Source organism: Ochlerotatus camptorhynchus, unplaced genomic scaffold, assembly GCF_037179485.1.
Source record: "Ochlerotatus camptorhynchus isolate MF236.1 unplaced genomic scaffold, CSIRO-AGI_Acam_v1.1 ptg000434l, whole genome shotgun sequence".
Lineage (NCBI taxonomy): Eukaryota > Metazoa > Arthropoda > Insecta > Diptera > Culicidae > Ochlerotatus > Ochlerotatus camptorhynchus.
This window is the reverse complement of record NW_027040920.1, coordinates 10,328,181-10,345,958: the sequence shown is the minus strand read 5'-3', so window position 1 is coordinate 10,345,958 and position 17,778 is coordinate 10,328,181. Positions and strand designations below refer to the sequence as shown.

Below are 17,778 nucleotides of genomic sequence, written 5' to 3'. Positions count from 1 at the left end.
ACTCAGCAGAAAATTAATGATCAAAACAAAACCTTGCCTTGCCACTGACTTGCCACGCTCTCTGTCAATGGCGACGACGACGACGACGTGTTTCTCTAGAAAAGAAAAAAAATAACTCTCGGGGGCACCACTAGTCACAAAAGGTGGCGTTCATGTTTCTAATACACTTCGGACCAGAACCGGTTCTTCCAGAAGAGGAGAAACTGAAAAAAAAAACATACAAGTTGTTCCTTCGGTTTTTGTAATTCCTTTTCAACTCCCTTCTCGCCTTGGAGCAACGCACAACAAGAAATCTAGATGGAATGTATCGCTCTAAAAAAGTCAGATCTAATGAACCACTCTACTCGCACGCATACACACATAGACACATCCATGCACGATTCAAAACTTCAAGGCCTACTACGACGCGTGTACCAACACCTGAGAAGAGCTCAGAACGGAGAACCGAAAGTGAGCATCACAAAGCCAACCAAAAAAAAAAAAAGATCTTTGAGGCTCACAAAAATTCCACAACGGCGGGGACGGCCGAAAGAACACGAAGAAGCAGCGAAAATAAAAACAAAATCTTCGATCTCACTCTCGATCATCATAATTGTGCAGCGCTTCTTCCTCCCGGCCGTCCTCCGTCCATTAGGCATTCTCGATTTCCTCCTTTCGAGAATCGAGATGGGGGTAATTATCGAGAGCGCTTTCAAAGTTTCTCAACCTCAAGCTCCGCCCCCCTTCCTTTCCCTGCCAAGTCAAGAACCTAACCTAGCTTCGTTTCGGCTGTTGTCTTACCTATGATCGAAGAATTCGAAAAATGTTGACACACTCACATGATTCACATGACCGAAAGCCGGACTTCCTTCCAGTTTCACCAGAATGTAACAATATCTATATTCGGTGGAAGATCATTCAACCTTCCAAGTCCGGTTTGGACTTTTGAAAACGATCGTGTTTTACGACTTTTTCCACCGCACATACACACACACACGCACGTACGCATTCGGGTAATACCTGCTGCTATTGTTGTTTTCCGTAAGTCAGTCAATGACAGTTTCGTAGCGGTTTAAGATTTGGGCGTAATGGCTTTTGTAAACATGCACGTCAATCGCCAATTTCTCGCGAATAAAAGCTCAATCTTGTGAAGTAACAACACAATTAGGTCAAGGAATCACTCCTTATCAAAATTGAGCTTTTATTCGCGAGAAATCGGTGAGTGACGTGTTTGTTTACAGAAGCAATTTCGCCCAAATCTCAAATCACTCCGGACAATTTCGGTGGCGGCGGGCGGCGTGATCTTGAATCGAACGAAACCAAAAAAAAAACGAACTCGTCAGAAGCGATTAGTGTCACATAACGCGAAACTATTAACTTTTTTTTATTGTTTTGTGGTAATCATGAAACAAAATTAGAGCGAAGCAGCAGGAGGTACCAGAACTGCTCGTCAATCTAGTACTTCGGCAAATAGTTGAAATAACGCGTAATGGCCTATCTTTAGAGCTTCCCCGGTGTTTTCTTTTTTTTTTATTGTGTTGGTGGGTTTTTGATGAGTGTGTCGCTCTATTTGGTTCAATGTCATTTCAAGTCATGTCACGCGTTAGCGAAAATCTTCAGAGGCGGTTTGAGCGGTTCGTTGGTCAGCAGGTGATTGGTTTTTTTTTTTAATTTTTTCATACAATGCGTGCTTGGGTCTGACTTGAGAGATGTCTGTGATGTTTGGCTGACGTTACCATGTCTCTCTTAACTCAAATTTTCATTTAAATTGCATGCGAATTTGATGAATTTGACGAACGAATTTGAAATGTTCCGTAAAATTAGAGTGGTAGTTTGGTACATGGAGTCGCCCTTAACTCAGTTGGTAAAAGCGTTGCTGCGAAGCAAGACCATACTGGAGGTGGCTGGGTTCGATTTCCAATCCGGTCTAGGAAATTTTCGAAAGATATTTATCGTTTAATAACTGTGGAAGTGCATCTAGAACACTATGTTGCGAGCACGCAATAAACTAATATGCTAAAAGCAGTTTATAAGAATTATGTTGGATGAACTTGGACGATACTATAGAATTAGAATAAAATTAACGGCATTTAGAACATATTTGGCAACAATAATTCACTGCTAAAAGTGTCCGCATTTTTGGACTAAGTGTACGGATTTCGGTGCCTTATGGCATCCAAAGTTCCTTATGGGTTTTTTAACTTCTATGAAGTTCTCTAAACCGATCTGAAGCTCTCTGAATGAAGTTCGCACAAGTTCTGTCAAGATTTCTTAAGGCTTCTAAAGCACCGTGCAGTACCGTTGCCAATCTCTGAAGATGTCTAAATCTTCGTCCAGTTTCTTAAAGCTTCTCTGAAGTTCCTTGAACTACTTACTATGTATTTCTTTGATCTTGCATAAATGTTCCCTGAACATCTATAAAAAAATAATCCTTGAATTTCAGAGGTGCTTGGAGCACATCTAAGATGCTCATCAAATATTAAATACTTCGGAGAAGGTCAGCATGCTTCAAAGATCATCATAACCAGTTCCACGCAAACTGACGAACAGATTTCTCCGTATTCCATGAAACTTCGCATAATTGTTTGCTAAGGGTAATGAACCATTTCATATTTTTCAATAAATAATAGCAAATCAAACGACTCATCTGATCAAAATAACGTCTGAAATAAAGTTGTCGGAAACCGGATAGCTTTTTTAGAATAAGAACACACCGAACAAAAAATCATTCAATTTCGTCAAAAAATTAAAGAAACTGTTGAAAACTTCAAGAACCGGAGAAGCTATTTTTTAATTTGTTTAACTTATGTTCATGTTAAGCTTTCACAGCTTATGCAAATGCTAACTTTTCTGAAATGAACAGAAGCCAAGTAACGGTTTTGGTTTTATGCGGGTTCTGTAGACCATGATTAAGATTTGTAGAATGTTTTGAAACTTTGTTAAAACTTTAACAGTATAAGTTTGGAAAAGGATACTTCAAATTTGACCTAAATCGTAGGCTATCAACTTATCGTTCAAAAAAATTAACTGCCGAATTTCAGCACAAACTTGGTTTATTGTATATGTTTTATAGAGGTTTTAAAGCATTCATCAAATCTAAATCATGGTGTGCAGAACCCTCATAAAACCAAAATTGTTACTTGGTTTCAGTTCATTCAGAAAAGTTAGCATTTTGATAAGTTTTAAAGCATAACATGGACAGAAGTTGTAATTTTTAAAAATTAGGTGAGAATCAGCATGGCCGGATTCCAGCACAAACTTAGTTCAATTACCCTAGCGAACATTTTTTCAAAGTTTCATGGAATTCTGAGTGGTAAAATCTAAAATTTGTTTATTTTTTCGCTATTTGGTCTGGAACTGCTTTCATGTAAGTTTTCAAAAAATCCAGAAATGACCGAGAAATCCCAGTAACGTTTAAGAAAGCAGATTAGTTCTGGGACCTTCAGGATATCCAGTGAACCGAGATATCAGGAAAAAGCCGGGCAAAGCAAGTGCACTTCGACGAAGAATCGGGACAAAATACATCGTCCTCTCTTCGGTAAAATTTGATTCGGGATCTTGAAGAAATTTCAGAACCCTGGAACTGGAGTAGATTTTCCGGATACAGTCACTTTGAAGAACTATTAAAAAAAAATTATGGAGATTCCAAAGAAAATGAGAAGAGATTTTATTAAAAAACTACATGGGACAGCCCTATAGGGTTGTACGCAATGGTGACGTAGGACTAGGTGGTCTTATATAATAAATCTTATTTGTTAACTGCAGCAGGAGCTTGTGTTTTGTGTAGGAATAGGAATTTGAGCGGGGTTCTCTCTGTTTATACTCTTTAGTATGACGCGCTTAACAAAGATGGCCCATAGCGACTCACAAAAAGCTACTGATTCCGATCAATAGCGTTGCGGTTTCTTTTTATGGATGCTCATTTGGGCTAAAGCTTGCTGCGTGCAGGAAGCCTTTCGTTGTGTACCCTAGAACATTACCACTCACCACGTTCACTTCAACTTTGAAATCTGTGTTAGGGAAATCGCTTTTCGCATGCAATCGGTTATAATTTTAATTATCATAGCAGCAGTTGCACATTCGTGCAATTGTCAATAGTGACATTTTGAAAAATGACAAAGTCTTAAATTTATGATGCGTAGAAATATTTCTGATCGATTGGTGATAAAATCATTGAAATTGGTCCAGGGGCAGCTGAGTTATTAACGTTCAAAATATTTCATAATTTTGTTACGTGTTCCATTTTTGGTTTTCACAAAGTGTACCCCCATAGAGAAATCACAGACGTAGTTCTACGTCAAAAAAATAGTAAGAGGTTGTATCCAAGACACGACCGTAGATTTGACATTGGATTACGAGAGGTAGTTTTGATGTCTCAGCAAAAGTATAGTAAATATTAAATTGATTTCTTAACTCATTATCAGTGAAAAAGTTCGATAGCTTGATATTCAGAGGAAATTTGAGAGTTTTGTTTGAGGTGCTCCTCTGTCGATGGCCATGTAGAACAAGCCAATCCTGGACGATATGTCTTGGATACAAGCTCTCACTTGAACACTTTGTTAAAGCTAGGTTTAGACAAGTCGAAGTTAATTGTTCAAGTCAGTTGAATTCAACTGACTTGAACGCGAATAGAACGTGAGAACCATGCCATTCAACTTGATCAACTTACTTGAATTGAAAAAAAGTTCAACCAGGCACAACTTTTCAAGCCAATTGAATTCAACTGAGTTGATCATTTGATTTGCCTAGTCTAAACCCAGCTTAACTCTTTTATCAGTCATTTGTGCTCCTGAAAAGGACCGAAAGGTTCGAAGCTTAGAAGCCAGTTTAGAACAATGCTGTGGAATTTTTTCCTCGATGTTCTTGGAGATGATAGCGGTACTCAGCGTTGCACCTGGATCTATCGGTGATCAGTTTGGTGAAGGGTGATGGCATAATAGTCCTCAATTGATGTTCTTGGAGAAGGTGAAAGCAGTGTTTATCCGTTGCATACAGATGATTGAGATTCTGTCAAGTGTTTTGCCATTTTGTGAACTATGACGGTATCGGTGTGTTCAACACGGATGAGGCTGGCGAGCTGTATGTTCTTTTGGAACGAGGGTGAAACGCTCGGCATAGATGAACCTCAGCGAGTCACGAAGAGCTACTGATTGTGGTGCGGCTTCTTCCTCCTTCTTCGGTGAATGGGCGGTCATGTGGGCTGCAGCTCTTGCAGCCTTTCGTCGTGTACTGGAGAACAATGTTCAACGCCACGCGCAGAAAGCACTGCTGCTGCTGCTGCTGATGATGACAACCAACCGGACACCGCCACACACGGTGAGATCGAAGGGAATTCGACTTTGAAATCTGTGTTAGGGAATGCGCTTTTTGCAGGCAATCGGTGATAGTTTTGATCACCATTGCAACAGTTGGACATTTGTGTAATTTTCAATAGTGACCTATTGAAAATTGATAAAGTGTTCATTTTAGCAGATTTGTAGAACAGTTTCCAATCGATTGGCTTGCTTAGAACTAAAATCCATCCGCTATTGACAGAGTTATATGCTGTCAAAACCTGACCACTTTTCGTAATGCGGTCGATTTGGGTTTTTGGAAATTGCACCCCCAATATGTTACCGAAAGACGTAATCCTACGTCAATAAATCAAGGGAGTTTTAGAAAGAGCTCTAAGAGACCAAACAGGGACTAGAACTTCAAGTCAATTGTATGAGTTCGGAGTAGACTTTCTAGTTAGTACATGAGTGTGAAGAGGACTTATAAGAAGAGATTTTTTTAAGAGAGTTGTTAACCCAAGGATATTTAATTCCAATGATACGGAGAGTTATAGTTGTTTGCTGATGTTTTTGAGATGCTAGCTGACTGATCTTTGATAGTAAGAATACCAATGGCGTTCCGTAACCTCACTATTTACCTGTGCACCAACTCTCAAAACCAGATTTAATGCCATATTCATACTCGAATCGGTTGAAAAATACTCTTAATCTTCTAGTTTACTCGATATCTATCCATTGCAAGCAATATTTTGATAATTGTTTATGTTTTAAGAGTTGGTGCACAGGCAGATTGAGGTTAACGAAACGCCTTTGAAGAATACTGATCACAAATGGTATGTTATACCGGTTAAACATGCATATGAAGCTTTCCTCAGAATAACGTTTACTTATGGTCAGAAGTTCTTTGGAATTTTACTTAGAATTCAACAGAATGTCTCCTCTCAATCCCCATTGAATTCTCCTCAGAATTATCTTTGAATTCTGTTTTAAATCCTACCTAGGATTCACCAGAAGTTCTTCTCACGATTTCCTTGGAATTTTTCTGCGAATTACCTTGAATTTCTAGTCACAATTCTAGTCACAAAATTCTCCCCAAAATTCCCTTGGAATTATCAATCTGCTACAGCTCTGCATGCTGAGCAGTTCCAGGCCACATAAATAGGGCATAAATCTGAAAATCCCGACGGTGGCGACTGGGATTGAACGTCTCATTCCAGGCCCTTTGGAATGAGAGGCAGTCACCACTACACCATCGGCTCCGCTGGAAGAACCTCCGATGCTTCATAACTAACACAAATATGCGAAATACCGTGTTTCGAAAAGTTTAATATTGCGTGTCTTCATTAATTTTTAAATTTCTGAGGTCCTAAACCTGAACAAATTTTCCCAACTTTTAATTTTTGAAACATTTGAGTCTAAGGCTTTGTAAAATTGAGCATGATTGACCGCCCGAGGATGCAACTCCGTTATTGCCAGATCAGCTGTAATTACACATATAATTAACTAGCTATCATCCACAATGTGTAAATATTGGTGATCTAAAATTAAGCAATACCTGCGCCGCCCACGTCCGAATGCTGGTCAAGATAGGAATGGGTAGGAATATGTTGGCGTGATACTCGCTTTAATGAATGCCGAAAAATACCTCTGCTCTTCCTCGATAAACCACTGGGATGTTGGATAAAAGCGTTGGGATTGCAGTAGGATTCGTTCTGGTAAACAATATGCTGAATTGATGTTCTAACGATTCATAGCGGTTTGAACTTACGGTCTTTTGCTAAACCACTAGGCCACCGAGCTCCTTATATGAGAAAAATGCGATCAACTTGTTGTTGCTAGGAATCGATCCCGGCGGCGACCTCACCGATGACCAGTCTTGTAAGTGGTCACCGTTGTCGACTCATTTTTTGTGATAATCGACTGCCTTTGCTTCCGACACTTGCAAAACAAATTATCAAATTACACTTCCAAACTAAAAGCCATATGACAGGCTCTGCCATACGGCACTGTTGCTGAAGACCGTCACGAATGTATGTATTTTAGTTTTTCTCATGATAAGAGCTGCTGATGTTGTGCTTGTGTGAATTCTGAAAATAGCTAGCAACGATGTCCTAGTAATAACATTTCTGATCAGAAATGGCATCAGAGTACGAATAAGAACAGACTGTCGCGCACGACAACCAAGCGAGTTTCGTAAAAAATGTCAAAAGTTTCAACCCCTGTCGATGACGATAACAACTGCTTTTGAAAAGATTTTTTTATGGATGTCCGATCAAAACGTCTTTTTAAAACTCGAATATTATTTCTTTTACTTACTCGATCCTCCCACTATTTAATGTAAGGGAGCTTAAGATTGAACCTCAGTACGCAAAATCGGTAACCACAAGGTCACCGAGCTCCTTATATCACGAAATAATTACGATTAAGCTCCTGTTCAACTTGCTGTTACTAGATTTTGATCCCGGCGGTGACCTCACCGACGACGACAAAAATTGCTCTTGAGAAGGATTTTATCTGGATTTCCGATCAACACGTCTTTTTTGAAACTCAACCGAATTTCATTTCATCATATCATATTATGAAAGAAAACCTATTTAAAATATAACTCTATAATGTGAAGGAGCTTGTGATTGCACATCTGATTTTCTGCTTAGTATGCACAATTGGTCGCCACAAGGCCACCGAGCTCCTTGTTCCACAAAAAAATTACGACCAAGTTCCTGTTTAACTTGCTGTTACTTGATTTCAATCCCGGCGGCGACCTCACCGACGACCATAACAACTATTCTTGAGAAGGATTTGTTATGGATTTCCGATCAACACGTTTGGATCTAAGGCTTTGTAAAATTTGCGATAAATTGGGCTTAGTAATACAAATTATGGACTCCCAGAACTAGATTTATGAAATATTCTCAGTTTATTCAAGATTTTGCATGTCTCTATTTCGAATTCCGGCCACGTAAAATGTTGCTATGACATATAAGTGTCACTTGGATAAACATAATCAGGGTGGCGAGTGAACCGGGAAAATATCCGCAAATTTGAAAAGTAACCGGGAAAAGCAGGAAAAAATCAGGAATTCGGCGGAAGAACCGGGAAAAATCAAAACACTTTACCATACGCAAGGCACTTTTTAGTGACTTGGTCACTTTTTTCAAGCCAGTCACTAAAAAGTCTCTTTTTTTTAAGGCCAAGTCACTAAAGTCACTTTTTCTTGTAATAAGTCACTATTTCAAACTTTTTTAAACGTTAATTTAGGCCTATATTTTGTTCTATTTTTGAACAATTCGAAGTTGACCACCTGGTATAGAGTTTTTTTTTTTAACGTTAAATCGTTCTTCTCTATCTACAGGGTGTTCACTTATTTGGCTAAATAAAGTTCCCTGAGTTTTCCAGGTTTTTCCACAACTTTGCCGAATGATTTCTAGGTTTATAATAAGAATGCTATTTATTAAATGCGTTAAAAATACGTTTTTAACGCAAACGCTTTTAAGGCAATCAGTTTTAAAGAAACAGCTTTATTTCAAATCCATTAAATGTTGAAGTTGAACACTTACTTCATTTAAGTAAGTCTAAAATCACAACATTTCAGGCGTAACATTTGATAACGGCACAAAAGCTTCTGTAAACAAACTTTTTAAGGTCCTTTACACGGGAACTGAAGCACGCTCACGCAAACCAACAAGATCATCGGATAGGAGCAACTCTCACCTTTCCGAAAGTGGTGTTGGTTTGCGTGAGCATACTTTGGTTCGCGTGTAAAGGGCCTTAGAATGTTTGTTTACAAATGCTTTTGTGTCGTTATCAAATGTTATGCCTGATTTTTCGAACTATCACAAACATGGAAACTTTAATGAAGTTTTATTGATCTCAGAAAAGCTAGATCTAGAGATCTTTGGTGAATTTCCGGAGATCTTAAGGGGGAGTCCCCGAAACTTGAGCTCAGACTATTGAAGTGGTTTAAAAATCTATAAGCGTGAGTTTAGACAAATTCAGGATATCGAGAACCCTTAAGATGTTCTGAGAGATTCAGTATAGAGACCTTCAGAATATTTATGAAAACTTTCAACTTCAATTCAATATTTCAGGAACTTCACAGAAATCCAGAGAATTCCAGGAAAGTTTAAAGGTGTTAACGAGAATTCCATTTATTTTAAAGCAGAACTAAGATCTTCATTAGAGTTGAGAGTTTTAGGGATGCTCTGAGAACAAGAAGACAGATCAGAAAATTAAAGGGGAATTTCCGGAAACTTCTGTTTGCTCAGATTTCTGGAACGCAATAAAAATTATATGAGCATCCGGAAAATGTGAAAGTATTTGAAGGGTGTTATATCATGGAAATTTCAAGATCTATAGAAAATTCGAAAATTTAGCTAAGTTGATTAGAGAACATCAACGAAGTTCCATTAATTAAAAAAGAAGCGAGAAGTTTTAGCAAGCAGCGATATTTTCAAGAAATTTCAGAGAACTTCTAAGAAATTTATATATTTTTGGTTGTTTCATTATATTCAGTGAAGATCCGAGTACTTCGAGGACGATTAGATAACATCAGAAAAATCCCATTAACTTAACGAAATTTGCAGCGACTTACAAGGATGTCCTTGGAATTATGGGATATTTTGAGAATTCTATGATTGATTCGAAAACTTTGAAAGCTTCAGGAAATTATAAATATACATCAGAAAATTTACCGGAACTTTTGATCAATGTAGAAAAATTAAGGTAAGCATAGAAAACTTCTTGCAGGGAAAATTAGTGATTTAAGGCAAAGTTCCGTGAGCGTTTATAAACTTTATAAAACTTTAGGAAAATTATAGAACTAATTGAACGGGCAATTAAATCAATTCCAGTAAAATGGTGGGTTCTGTTAAAAAATACTAAGGCAGGGCAGTCTAGAGAATTTTAAGGAAATTGAAAAATATTTTGGGCAGTTTTAACAACATCAGGAAACTCTAGACTATTGAAGAAGTTATGAATTAATTTCAATAATTTGAACTTTAGACAAATCTTGAGAACTTCAGTGAACTATAATAATTATTTCGCTGCGCAGCGGAAGCCTAAAAAAATCCTGAAATTTCAGAATAACTTCGAAAATTTCACAGAAGTACAGAGATCTTCAGAAACATTTCAAGAACTTCATAAAAGTCTATGGAACTTAAGGGAAGATCCGAGAACTTCAGGATCTTTTATGGATCATTTCGGGAGCATCTCAAATAAGTTTAGTAAAGCTCCAAAAACAAAGGAAATTTCAGGGGAGTTCAGTTCAATTAGCGGGAAATTTCAGGAAGTTCCCAGATTTTCAGAGAACTTTAGAGATATTATTCAGGTTATAAACCCAAAGGTTCACGCAAGCTTAAACATTTTTTGAAACAGTTCAATTAAATTCATGGTAGTACAACAAGCTTCATGAGAACTGCAAACACTTTAGAGAAGTTTCGAGAACTTCGAGAAAGCTATTGATCTCGCTATAAAAGTTCTAAACAAAAAAAAAGTTTCAAGAAAGAACGGATATTCTCAGAGCAGAGATATTCCAGAGCAGGGAAATTACATAAATTAAAAAAAAAATCGAGGAATTCAGTGAATTGTTAACACTTTAGAGAAGATTCATGATTGTTAGGAAAATTGTGGAAACTTTATGAAAAAGTTTAGAGAAGTTAACATAAATGATGAGAAGTATTGTGAGCATCAGGTTAGTTTAATTAAATTCAAGAATATTTTGGGAACTTTCAAGTAGTTATGAAGTCCTCAGATTAGTCCATTCCAAATTTCTCATGAAAATTCGCATGGAGTTTACTATCTTAAGCTTGGGCTTCACATGAAGTCTAAAATTCCTCAGAAGTACAATGAAAGCAGATTGCAGTTGATATTTTTCTCATAGACTTTTTCCCAGAACTCCCGTGGAATGAGGTCCTTAGAAATTATAATAAAATTCCATGAGCCTTGAAACTGTGCAAGGAATGTTACTCCAGATTCTTGTAAATTTCTTGAATTATTATAACGTTTCAGTTCAGAATTTATAAATTTATGCATTTGTTACTGAAGATAAATCCATTCTGGATCTATAAAGTTCAATGTGTGAATGAAAATAAGTAGGAATATTAAATGTTTTTATTTTCAAATGTATTCTAAGTAAGAAAATTATTAAATTTCCTGAGAAGTGATAGGATTCCTTGGAACTCCATTTTTCAGGAATAAATAAAATTCCCGGTTTTTCATCTTTTCCAGGTAGTATAAGTTTGGAGATTTAGTCATAAACTTTCTATTGAATCTTTCGCTTCTATCGTACATATTTAAGTGTTTATGAGAATTTAATTGAATAATTCTAAAACATCAAACATTTATTTGGTATGCCATCAGAACGACTAATTTTCTTCCCTTAGGTCACTTTTAAGTTACTTTTTTACAACTAGAAGTCACTATTTGGTCACTTATTTCTTCAACATGGCCACTAAAATCACTATTTTTGACAGCATTGATCGCTACCAGCCCTGCATACGGTCGTCGGCCACGTTTTTTTTAAATTTTAAATTTTAATTTTCGACACAAAAAATGTAAATAAATACGAAATAAAACTTAAGAATTTTTCATGATTTCTTAGCAATGCAGATTTTAACTTCTGTGTAACTTTTCCAATTTTTTTAAATAAGATTAATTTTTGGTAATGCCATATTCAAACTTGGAGTTGTCACGTGTTATGCTAGTTGTTATTATAAATACCAGAACAATTGTGATACATTATTCTTGTATTTCTGTATTTCTCTAGTTCAAACATGACATAAATGTAATCCAATTTTAGACATAAATTTCATGGTTTATGTCTTTAGTGTTCTGTTCTTCAACATTTCAAAGAGAAACTGCTCTTTTGACATGGCATGCCAACAAATATCAATATATCATACTCATAAATATCATAAAATTCTCCTTAAACTTACCTCAGTATCATCAGTATTCCTTTGAATTTATCCTCATAAAACCCTTTAAGTTCTGTTAATAAAACTCTTTGAATTCTCCATAAAATTCATCTGGTATCGTCCTCACGATTCTAATGCTAGTCTCTTCAGAACTTCCTTTATTCTCCCCAAATATACCTTGGAATTCACCTCATAATTTATTAGGTCTATATCTCAAAATTTTGCGCAGAATTTTTTAGGAATCTTTCTTAGCGTTTCCTTTGAATTAACACTTAAAAGCGTTTCCTATGAATTAACTTTTAAATTTTCCCTACATTTCCAATACCTATGGAAATGTAGGGAAAATTTAAAAGTTAATTCAGAGGAAACGCTTTTAAGTGTTAATTCAAAGGAAACGCTAAGAAAGATTCCTAAAAAATTCTGCGCAAAATTTTGAGATATAGACCTAATAAATTATGAGGTGAATTCCAAGGTATATTTGGGGAGAATAAAGGAAGTTCTGAAGAGACTAGCATTAGAATCGTGAGGACGATACCAGATGAATTTTATGGAGAATTCAAAGAGTTTTATTAACAGAACTTAAAGGGTTTTATGAGGATAAATTCAAAGGAATACTGATGATACTGAGGTAAGTTTAAGGAGAATTTTATGATATTTATGAGTATGATATATTGATATTTGTTGGCATGCCATGTCAAAAGAGCAGTTTCTCTTTGAAATGTTGAAGAACAGAACACTAAAGACATAAACCATGAAATTTATGTCTAAAATTGGAAGTCTATGGAAAATCTTTAAATTGTTAGTTCGCTGAAAGTTCTTTCAAGTTTCATGGCCTTGAAAAAAATTCAGTGTGAAATCTTGGATCTTGATTTTTTTTTTTCAATATCCCACATTTTGAATATTTTTTCAGCCCCAATTGATTTTTTTTTTCACATCTAGGATCACGAAGGTTTTTATAATGTACAAATCTCGAAAATATGTCGTAGTATCTTAGACTACAAACATATGTCGAATTTAATCTTGGGAATTTTCTTGAATCCCAAATTAACTGAATACTTTCGTTTCTTATTTGCACCGGGTAAACCGAGAAAACTGCGAAAAATGAAAATTCACTGGCCACCCAGCATACGTTAGTAGATCTATTGTTGTAAATAATATCCAGAATTTCTGATAAAAAATTTCAGTATTTAAAACGAGAAAGTGGTTTTTACAATACTGAAACGATGAAATGCTCTTTAAATCTTGTAAAAATGCTCTTTACTGTTCTGTTTTTAAGTCGAAGACGGAGTGCGGAGCGACGGGCAAGCGTCTAGAATTAGATTTTAAAATAAAATTCTAAAGACAAAGCGTCTTAAATAAGATTCCAAAAGAATTCAAGGCGCTTGCCCGTCGCTCTGCTCCTCCAACTAGAAAAAAGCATGGGTAGGACAGTAAATCTGAGTAGCTACGCAGTAAAAGAGCATTTTTACAAGGTTTAAGGAGCATTTGATCGTTTTAATATTGCTTAAACCATTTTCTCATTTTTAACAGAATTTCTGGACATTCTTTACAACAATAGTTGTACGCAGTAAAAGAGCGTTCTTTCCATGCAAAGTGGCCACCCGGGAAGTGGGAATTCCGGGAAAAACCTGAGAATTTGTTATCACCGTTACATCTTTGGAAGGTAGCTAGTTCCAGTTAAATTATGACTTCGAGGTTCCTCTGACTTTCATCGAAAGATTCCTAGTGCTTCTGGATTTCTCTTGAAGTATCTTCCAACGTCATTTGGCCGCTCTGGATTGACACCGGAATTATCTTATGATTTCTCCCGAAAGCTCCTTCCTACTTCCTACTTGATCGGGTACTTTGTGTCAACTTCCTCTGAAAGTTTCTCTAAACTACCTCCGGAAATTTCTTCCGACTTTTTCTGGATGTTTATCTCCCGCAGATTCTGTTAGCTATCTTTAGAAGCTCTTCTAACCTTCCCAAAAAAAATCTGTCTTCACTGGGTTTTTTCCTTCCTCTCCAAAAAACTTCCACTAGCTCTTACTTCAGTGTATTTTTTTTTTCCGGGAATGCTTTACTCGTCACATCCAAATTCCAATTTGAAAGACCTGAATCGTTAATGTGTCAAGGTGCACCCGTGTCAAATTCACAGTCCTTGACCAATTTAACACGCCCGTCGCAGGGTGTCAATTTCGCAACTCCAAAGGTTGATCACGCCAATCTCCATTCCCGCCGTCTGTTCCCGATTCGTCCAAAATCGAAAGTATCACCTTACCCAGCTCACACTTCAACCCACTGGAGTTAAGCAAGCTGCGGGTACTTATTATTATTCAGTGCCTGAGCGTATCGAAGCCCCTTTCCATGTTTTCACCAGACCGCCAATGAATATTCAACTAGCAGTGCGGCGCAGTGGGCGCGTTCACAAGTTCCGAAACTTGCCGCCGAAACATGATACCACGATCATCGGTTCAATCTATGCATGCTACTGGCTAATGCTGGGTGAGAGAGGGTGCCAAAGTCAATGTTCTATCTCTTCGTGGTCCACTGCAGACCGGTGCGTGACTACTGCTGCTGCTGCTAGAGTTACCTTTTGTTCTACACGACACCCAACGTGCGATCGCTCCCCCCAAGTTCTAGTTCAGGGTGAGAACGTTTTGTGTGCCCTCTCGAACTAATTACCATAGGAAAATATAACAACAATAGGTGGAGGAGAATGAGTCAACAGCTGCCCCGTCGTCGACGGTTCAACGTTCTACACCCATAGGTAGTAGTCGCACGGCCGGGGCGATGCAATTTACTATGACCATGAACTACCACTTGAAGTGCATTCCCTACACTTACCCGTCATGACGAGGTGCAGTGTCCGATAGTGAACCTCGAAAGAAATTCTCGTTGGACGACCTTTGTGCCTCGATGATATTACAGCACCGAAGAACGGACACACCACAGCACAGCACGGCACAGGTGGGATATAGAGTGAAGAACAAGTGATCGCTCCAAGAAACGTCCTTCAACGAGTTCACCGACTTGTCCATGATTGGGGCCCGTGGTTTTTACTATGCCTCTCTTCGTCTCTTACGTACGTACAACATTTATGGGAAATTACCTCCCTTGCGGGAGATCAGTGGCGGAGAAGAGGGGAAGGGGCAAGATCTCATGCGTGACGCCACGACTCTGTAGCAGCACTGTGCAGCGCATCTAGATCTAGTTTGGAGCACGGACACAGACACAGTCGAAAATCTAGTTTCCTTTTTATTATGGAATCCGTTGTTGTTCGGACTGATTCTTGATTCACGGCTACTGACTGGTCGCTTTTAATTCAGGCTGCTTTAATTGCTCGTTAATGGTGATTCGAATCGGATTGCCCCCACCCGTCGCGTCGTCCCCTTGTTTGCAGGTCTTTGCAAAATTTGCTGAAGCGTTTAAAATGGTTGATTTGATTTTTATGGCAAAACTTTGGCAGGGTTTATCGAGGTTTGTTACCGGGGATTTGAGCTGGAGATCTTCCACGAACGTGTTCGCTTTGATTCTGGTGTTTGACTTCCAAACACCACCGATTGGGAAACACATTGTAACATTCCGCTTGAGCTTTTTATGATTTTTTTTTTTTTGCGAACTTGACCTCAATCTGCGTGATCGCTCGCATCTACAACTGACGTAACCGGTTTCCTAAGAAATCATATTCTTTTACGACCATTCCGAGGCGGCTCTTGAACGATGACAGGTAACGGTTGACACTTGCTCTGTCACTGTCCGCGTGGGAACAAAAGCTCTCATCGTGTCTCTCTTTCCCTCTAGCACGCAGCGCTTACTTATCATTCTCGGGGGGCCAATTAGCATCGTCTAATAAATGCCATTTTTTCCCGTTTTGCTCCAAAGACGCGATCTTCTGGTCGCAATTTTACGGATTTGGTTATTCAAACAGTTTCAAATGTTGGTTGATGACGGACGGACGGCCAAACGTTGCGTATGTAAACAAACACACAGTACGGCTGTTGTCTCTGGTTTGAGCCGCGGGCGAGCAAGGGACAACACGCGGGTAATTGAAATTCCTGTGCGCGTATTCAAATCAGTAGTCAAACCGCCGCCCCTCGTTTGGAAATTTTTTTTTTTTGCTGTCTGTAAGAAACTATTCAATTTCACACCTTCCTGGCGAAGAACAAACGACAACGGTGAGTTTAGGGTTTAGATAATTAGGCGCGTGCTGTGGAGGTAATTGTTTTTTTTAGGGAGTGTGGGATGGAGTTGGAAGAAGGGAACGCTCAATTCTACGTCTTTTGTTCTACGATTTGGAATTATTCGTTGAGGAACAATCGGCGATTGTCAACTTTGAGACGGGGTTGTGGAAGAGCAATGTCACGAGGGAAATGTTCTCTATGACATTTGAAAATGTAATAGTTGCAAATCAATTTGTTTGGCAGGCTCAAGCGATTTAACTTCACGGAGCCGAGTGATGAGTTTATGAGAACTTTGCTTTTTTGTTGTTGGGGGGAGTTGAACCACTGCGTCCATTATTTGAACTTTTGTGGTACCCCTGTTTACTGTTCGTATCATGAAAGCTTTACCATTTAATGGGTGGACAGCTAATTGCCTGGACACGTCCTTTCCCAGACAGGTATGATATGGTTTATGAAACCAACTACCTTTCCAGGATTAGCAGACCCATCTCCATTAGGTTGTCCAACACCAAGAACTTTAGATCTACACCACAACTGCAGAGGAGGTGCTTCCGAGGTTTCACGTTCTATGCTACAGAAACGGCAGATATCGCTCTAAACCCGATCAATGTTCTTCAAATGATATCTACTCGGACAGTGCCCAGTTACTAGACCACCCAAGTAACATTGCAAGTTTTATCATGGTTTTAAAGCATTCTACAAGTCTAAACCATGGTCTACAAAGCCCTCATAAAACCAAATTTGTTACTTGCGCAGTGTATATACTAAGAGCTCTTATTGAGCTCCAAGAGCTTTTTGCTATGTATTGCAATTGGAGTTATAAATCTTTTCGACTTGTTGTTCTTGGTGACGGTCATCGAGTTGGCCATCATCCTTTGTTATTCGCAGCGATTGAGTTCCGTTTTTACCGTACATTTTGGTATACGTTTCACACACGTTGAAGGGAGTGTCATAGTTGTCCCCTGGTTTCATCCAGTCTCCATTCATGCTCATCACTGATCCTCCTTGGAAGTATTGTAAAATGCTTAGGTGATCAACCAGATCCAGACCTTTTGAGCCTTAGAGCACTTCTATCCGCTTCTAGTTGCACGTATTCAGACAAGAGCAGTAGATTGAAGATTGCATCTAACGCTTTTGATGGGGTACTAGACGTTGTAGTTTTGCCAGCTTCCTCTGTGCGGTAGCCTTTTTCGATTTTGGCCACCACACTAGCGAAGCATAAGTTACTTTTGGGCGGATTACTGATGTGTAAATCCACATTGTCATTGTTGGTTTCAAACCCCCTTTTCTACCAACAGTTTTGGAGCACAACCACAGAGCACTGGTTGCTTTGTTGATCACATAATCAATCTGAGCATTCCAATTCAACTTGACATCCAATAGAACTCCTAGGCATTAGACCTGTTCACTAAGATGGATCTGTTCTCCTTCAAGCTTGAACTCCTTTAGGGT

At 38.3% G+C, this 17,778-nt stretch overlaps 1 protein-coding gene across 3 annotated transcripts in view; it reads left to right on the top strand.

The window, feature by feature from the left end:
* The window catches only part of EcR (Ecdysone receptor), a 797,280-nt gene that overhangs the window by 573,585 nt on the left and 205,917 nt on the right, over window positions 1-17,778 (top strand). The gene's annotated exons all lie outside the window — the stretch shown is intronic.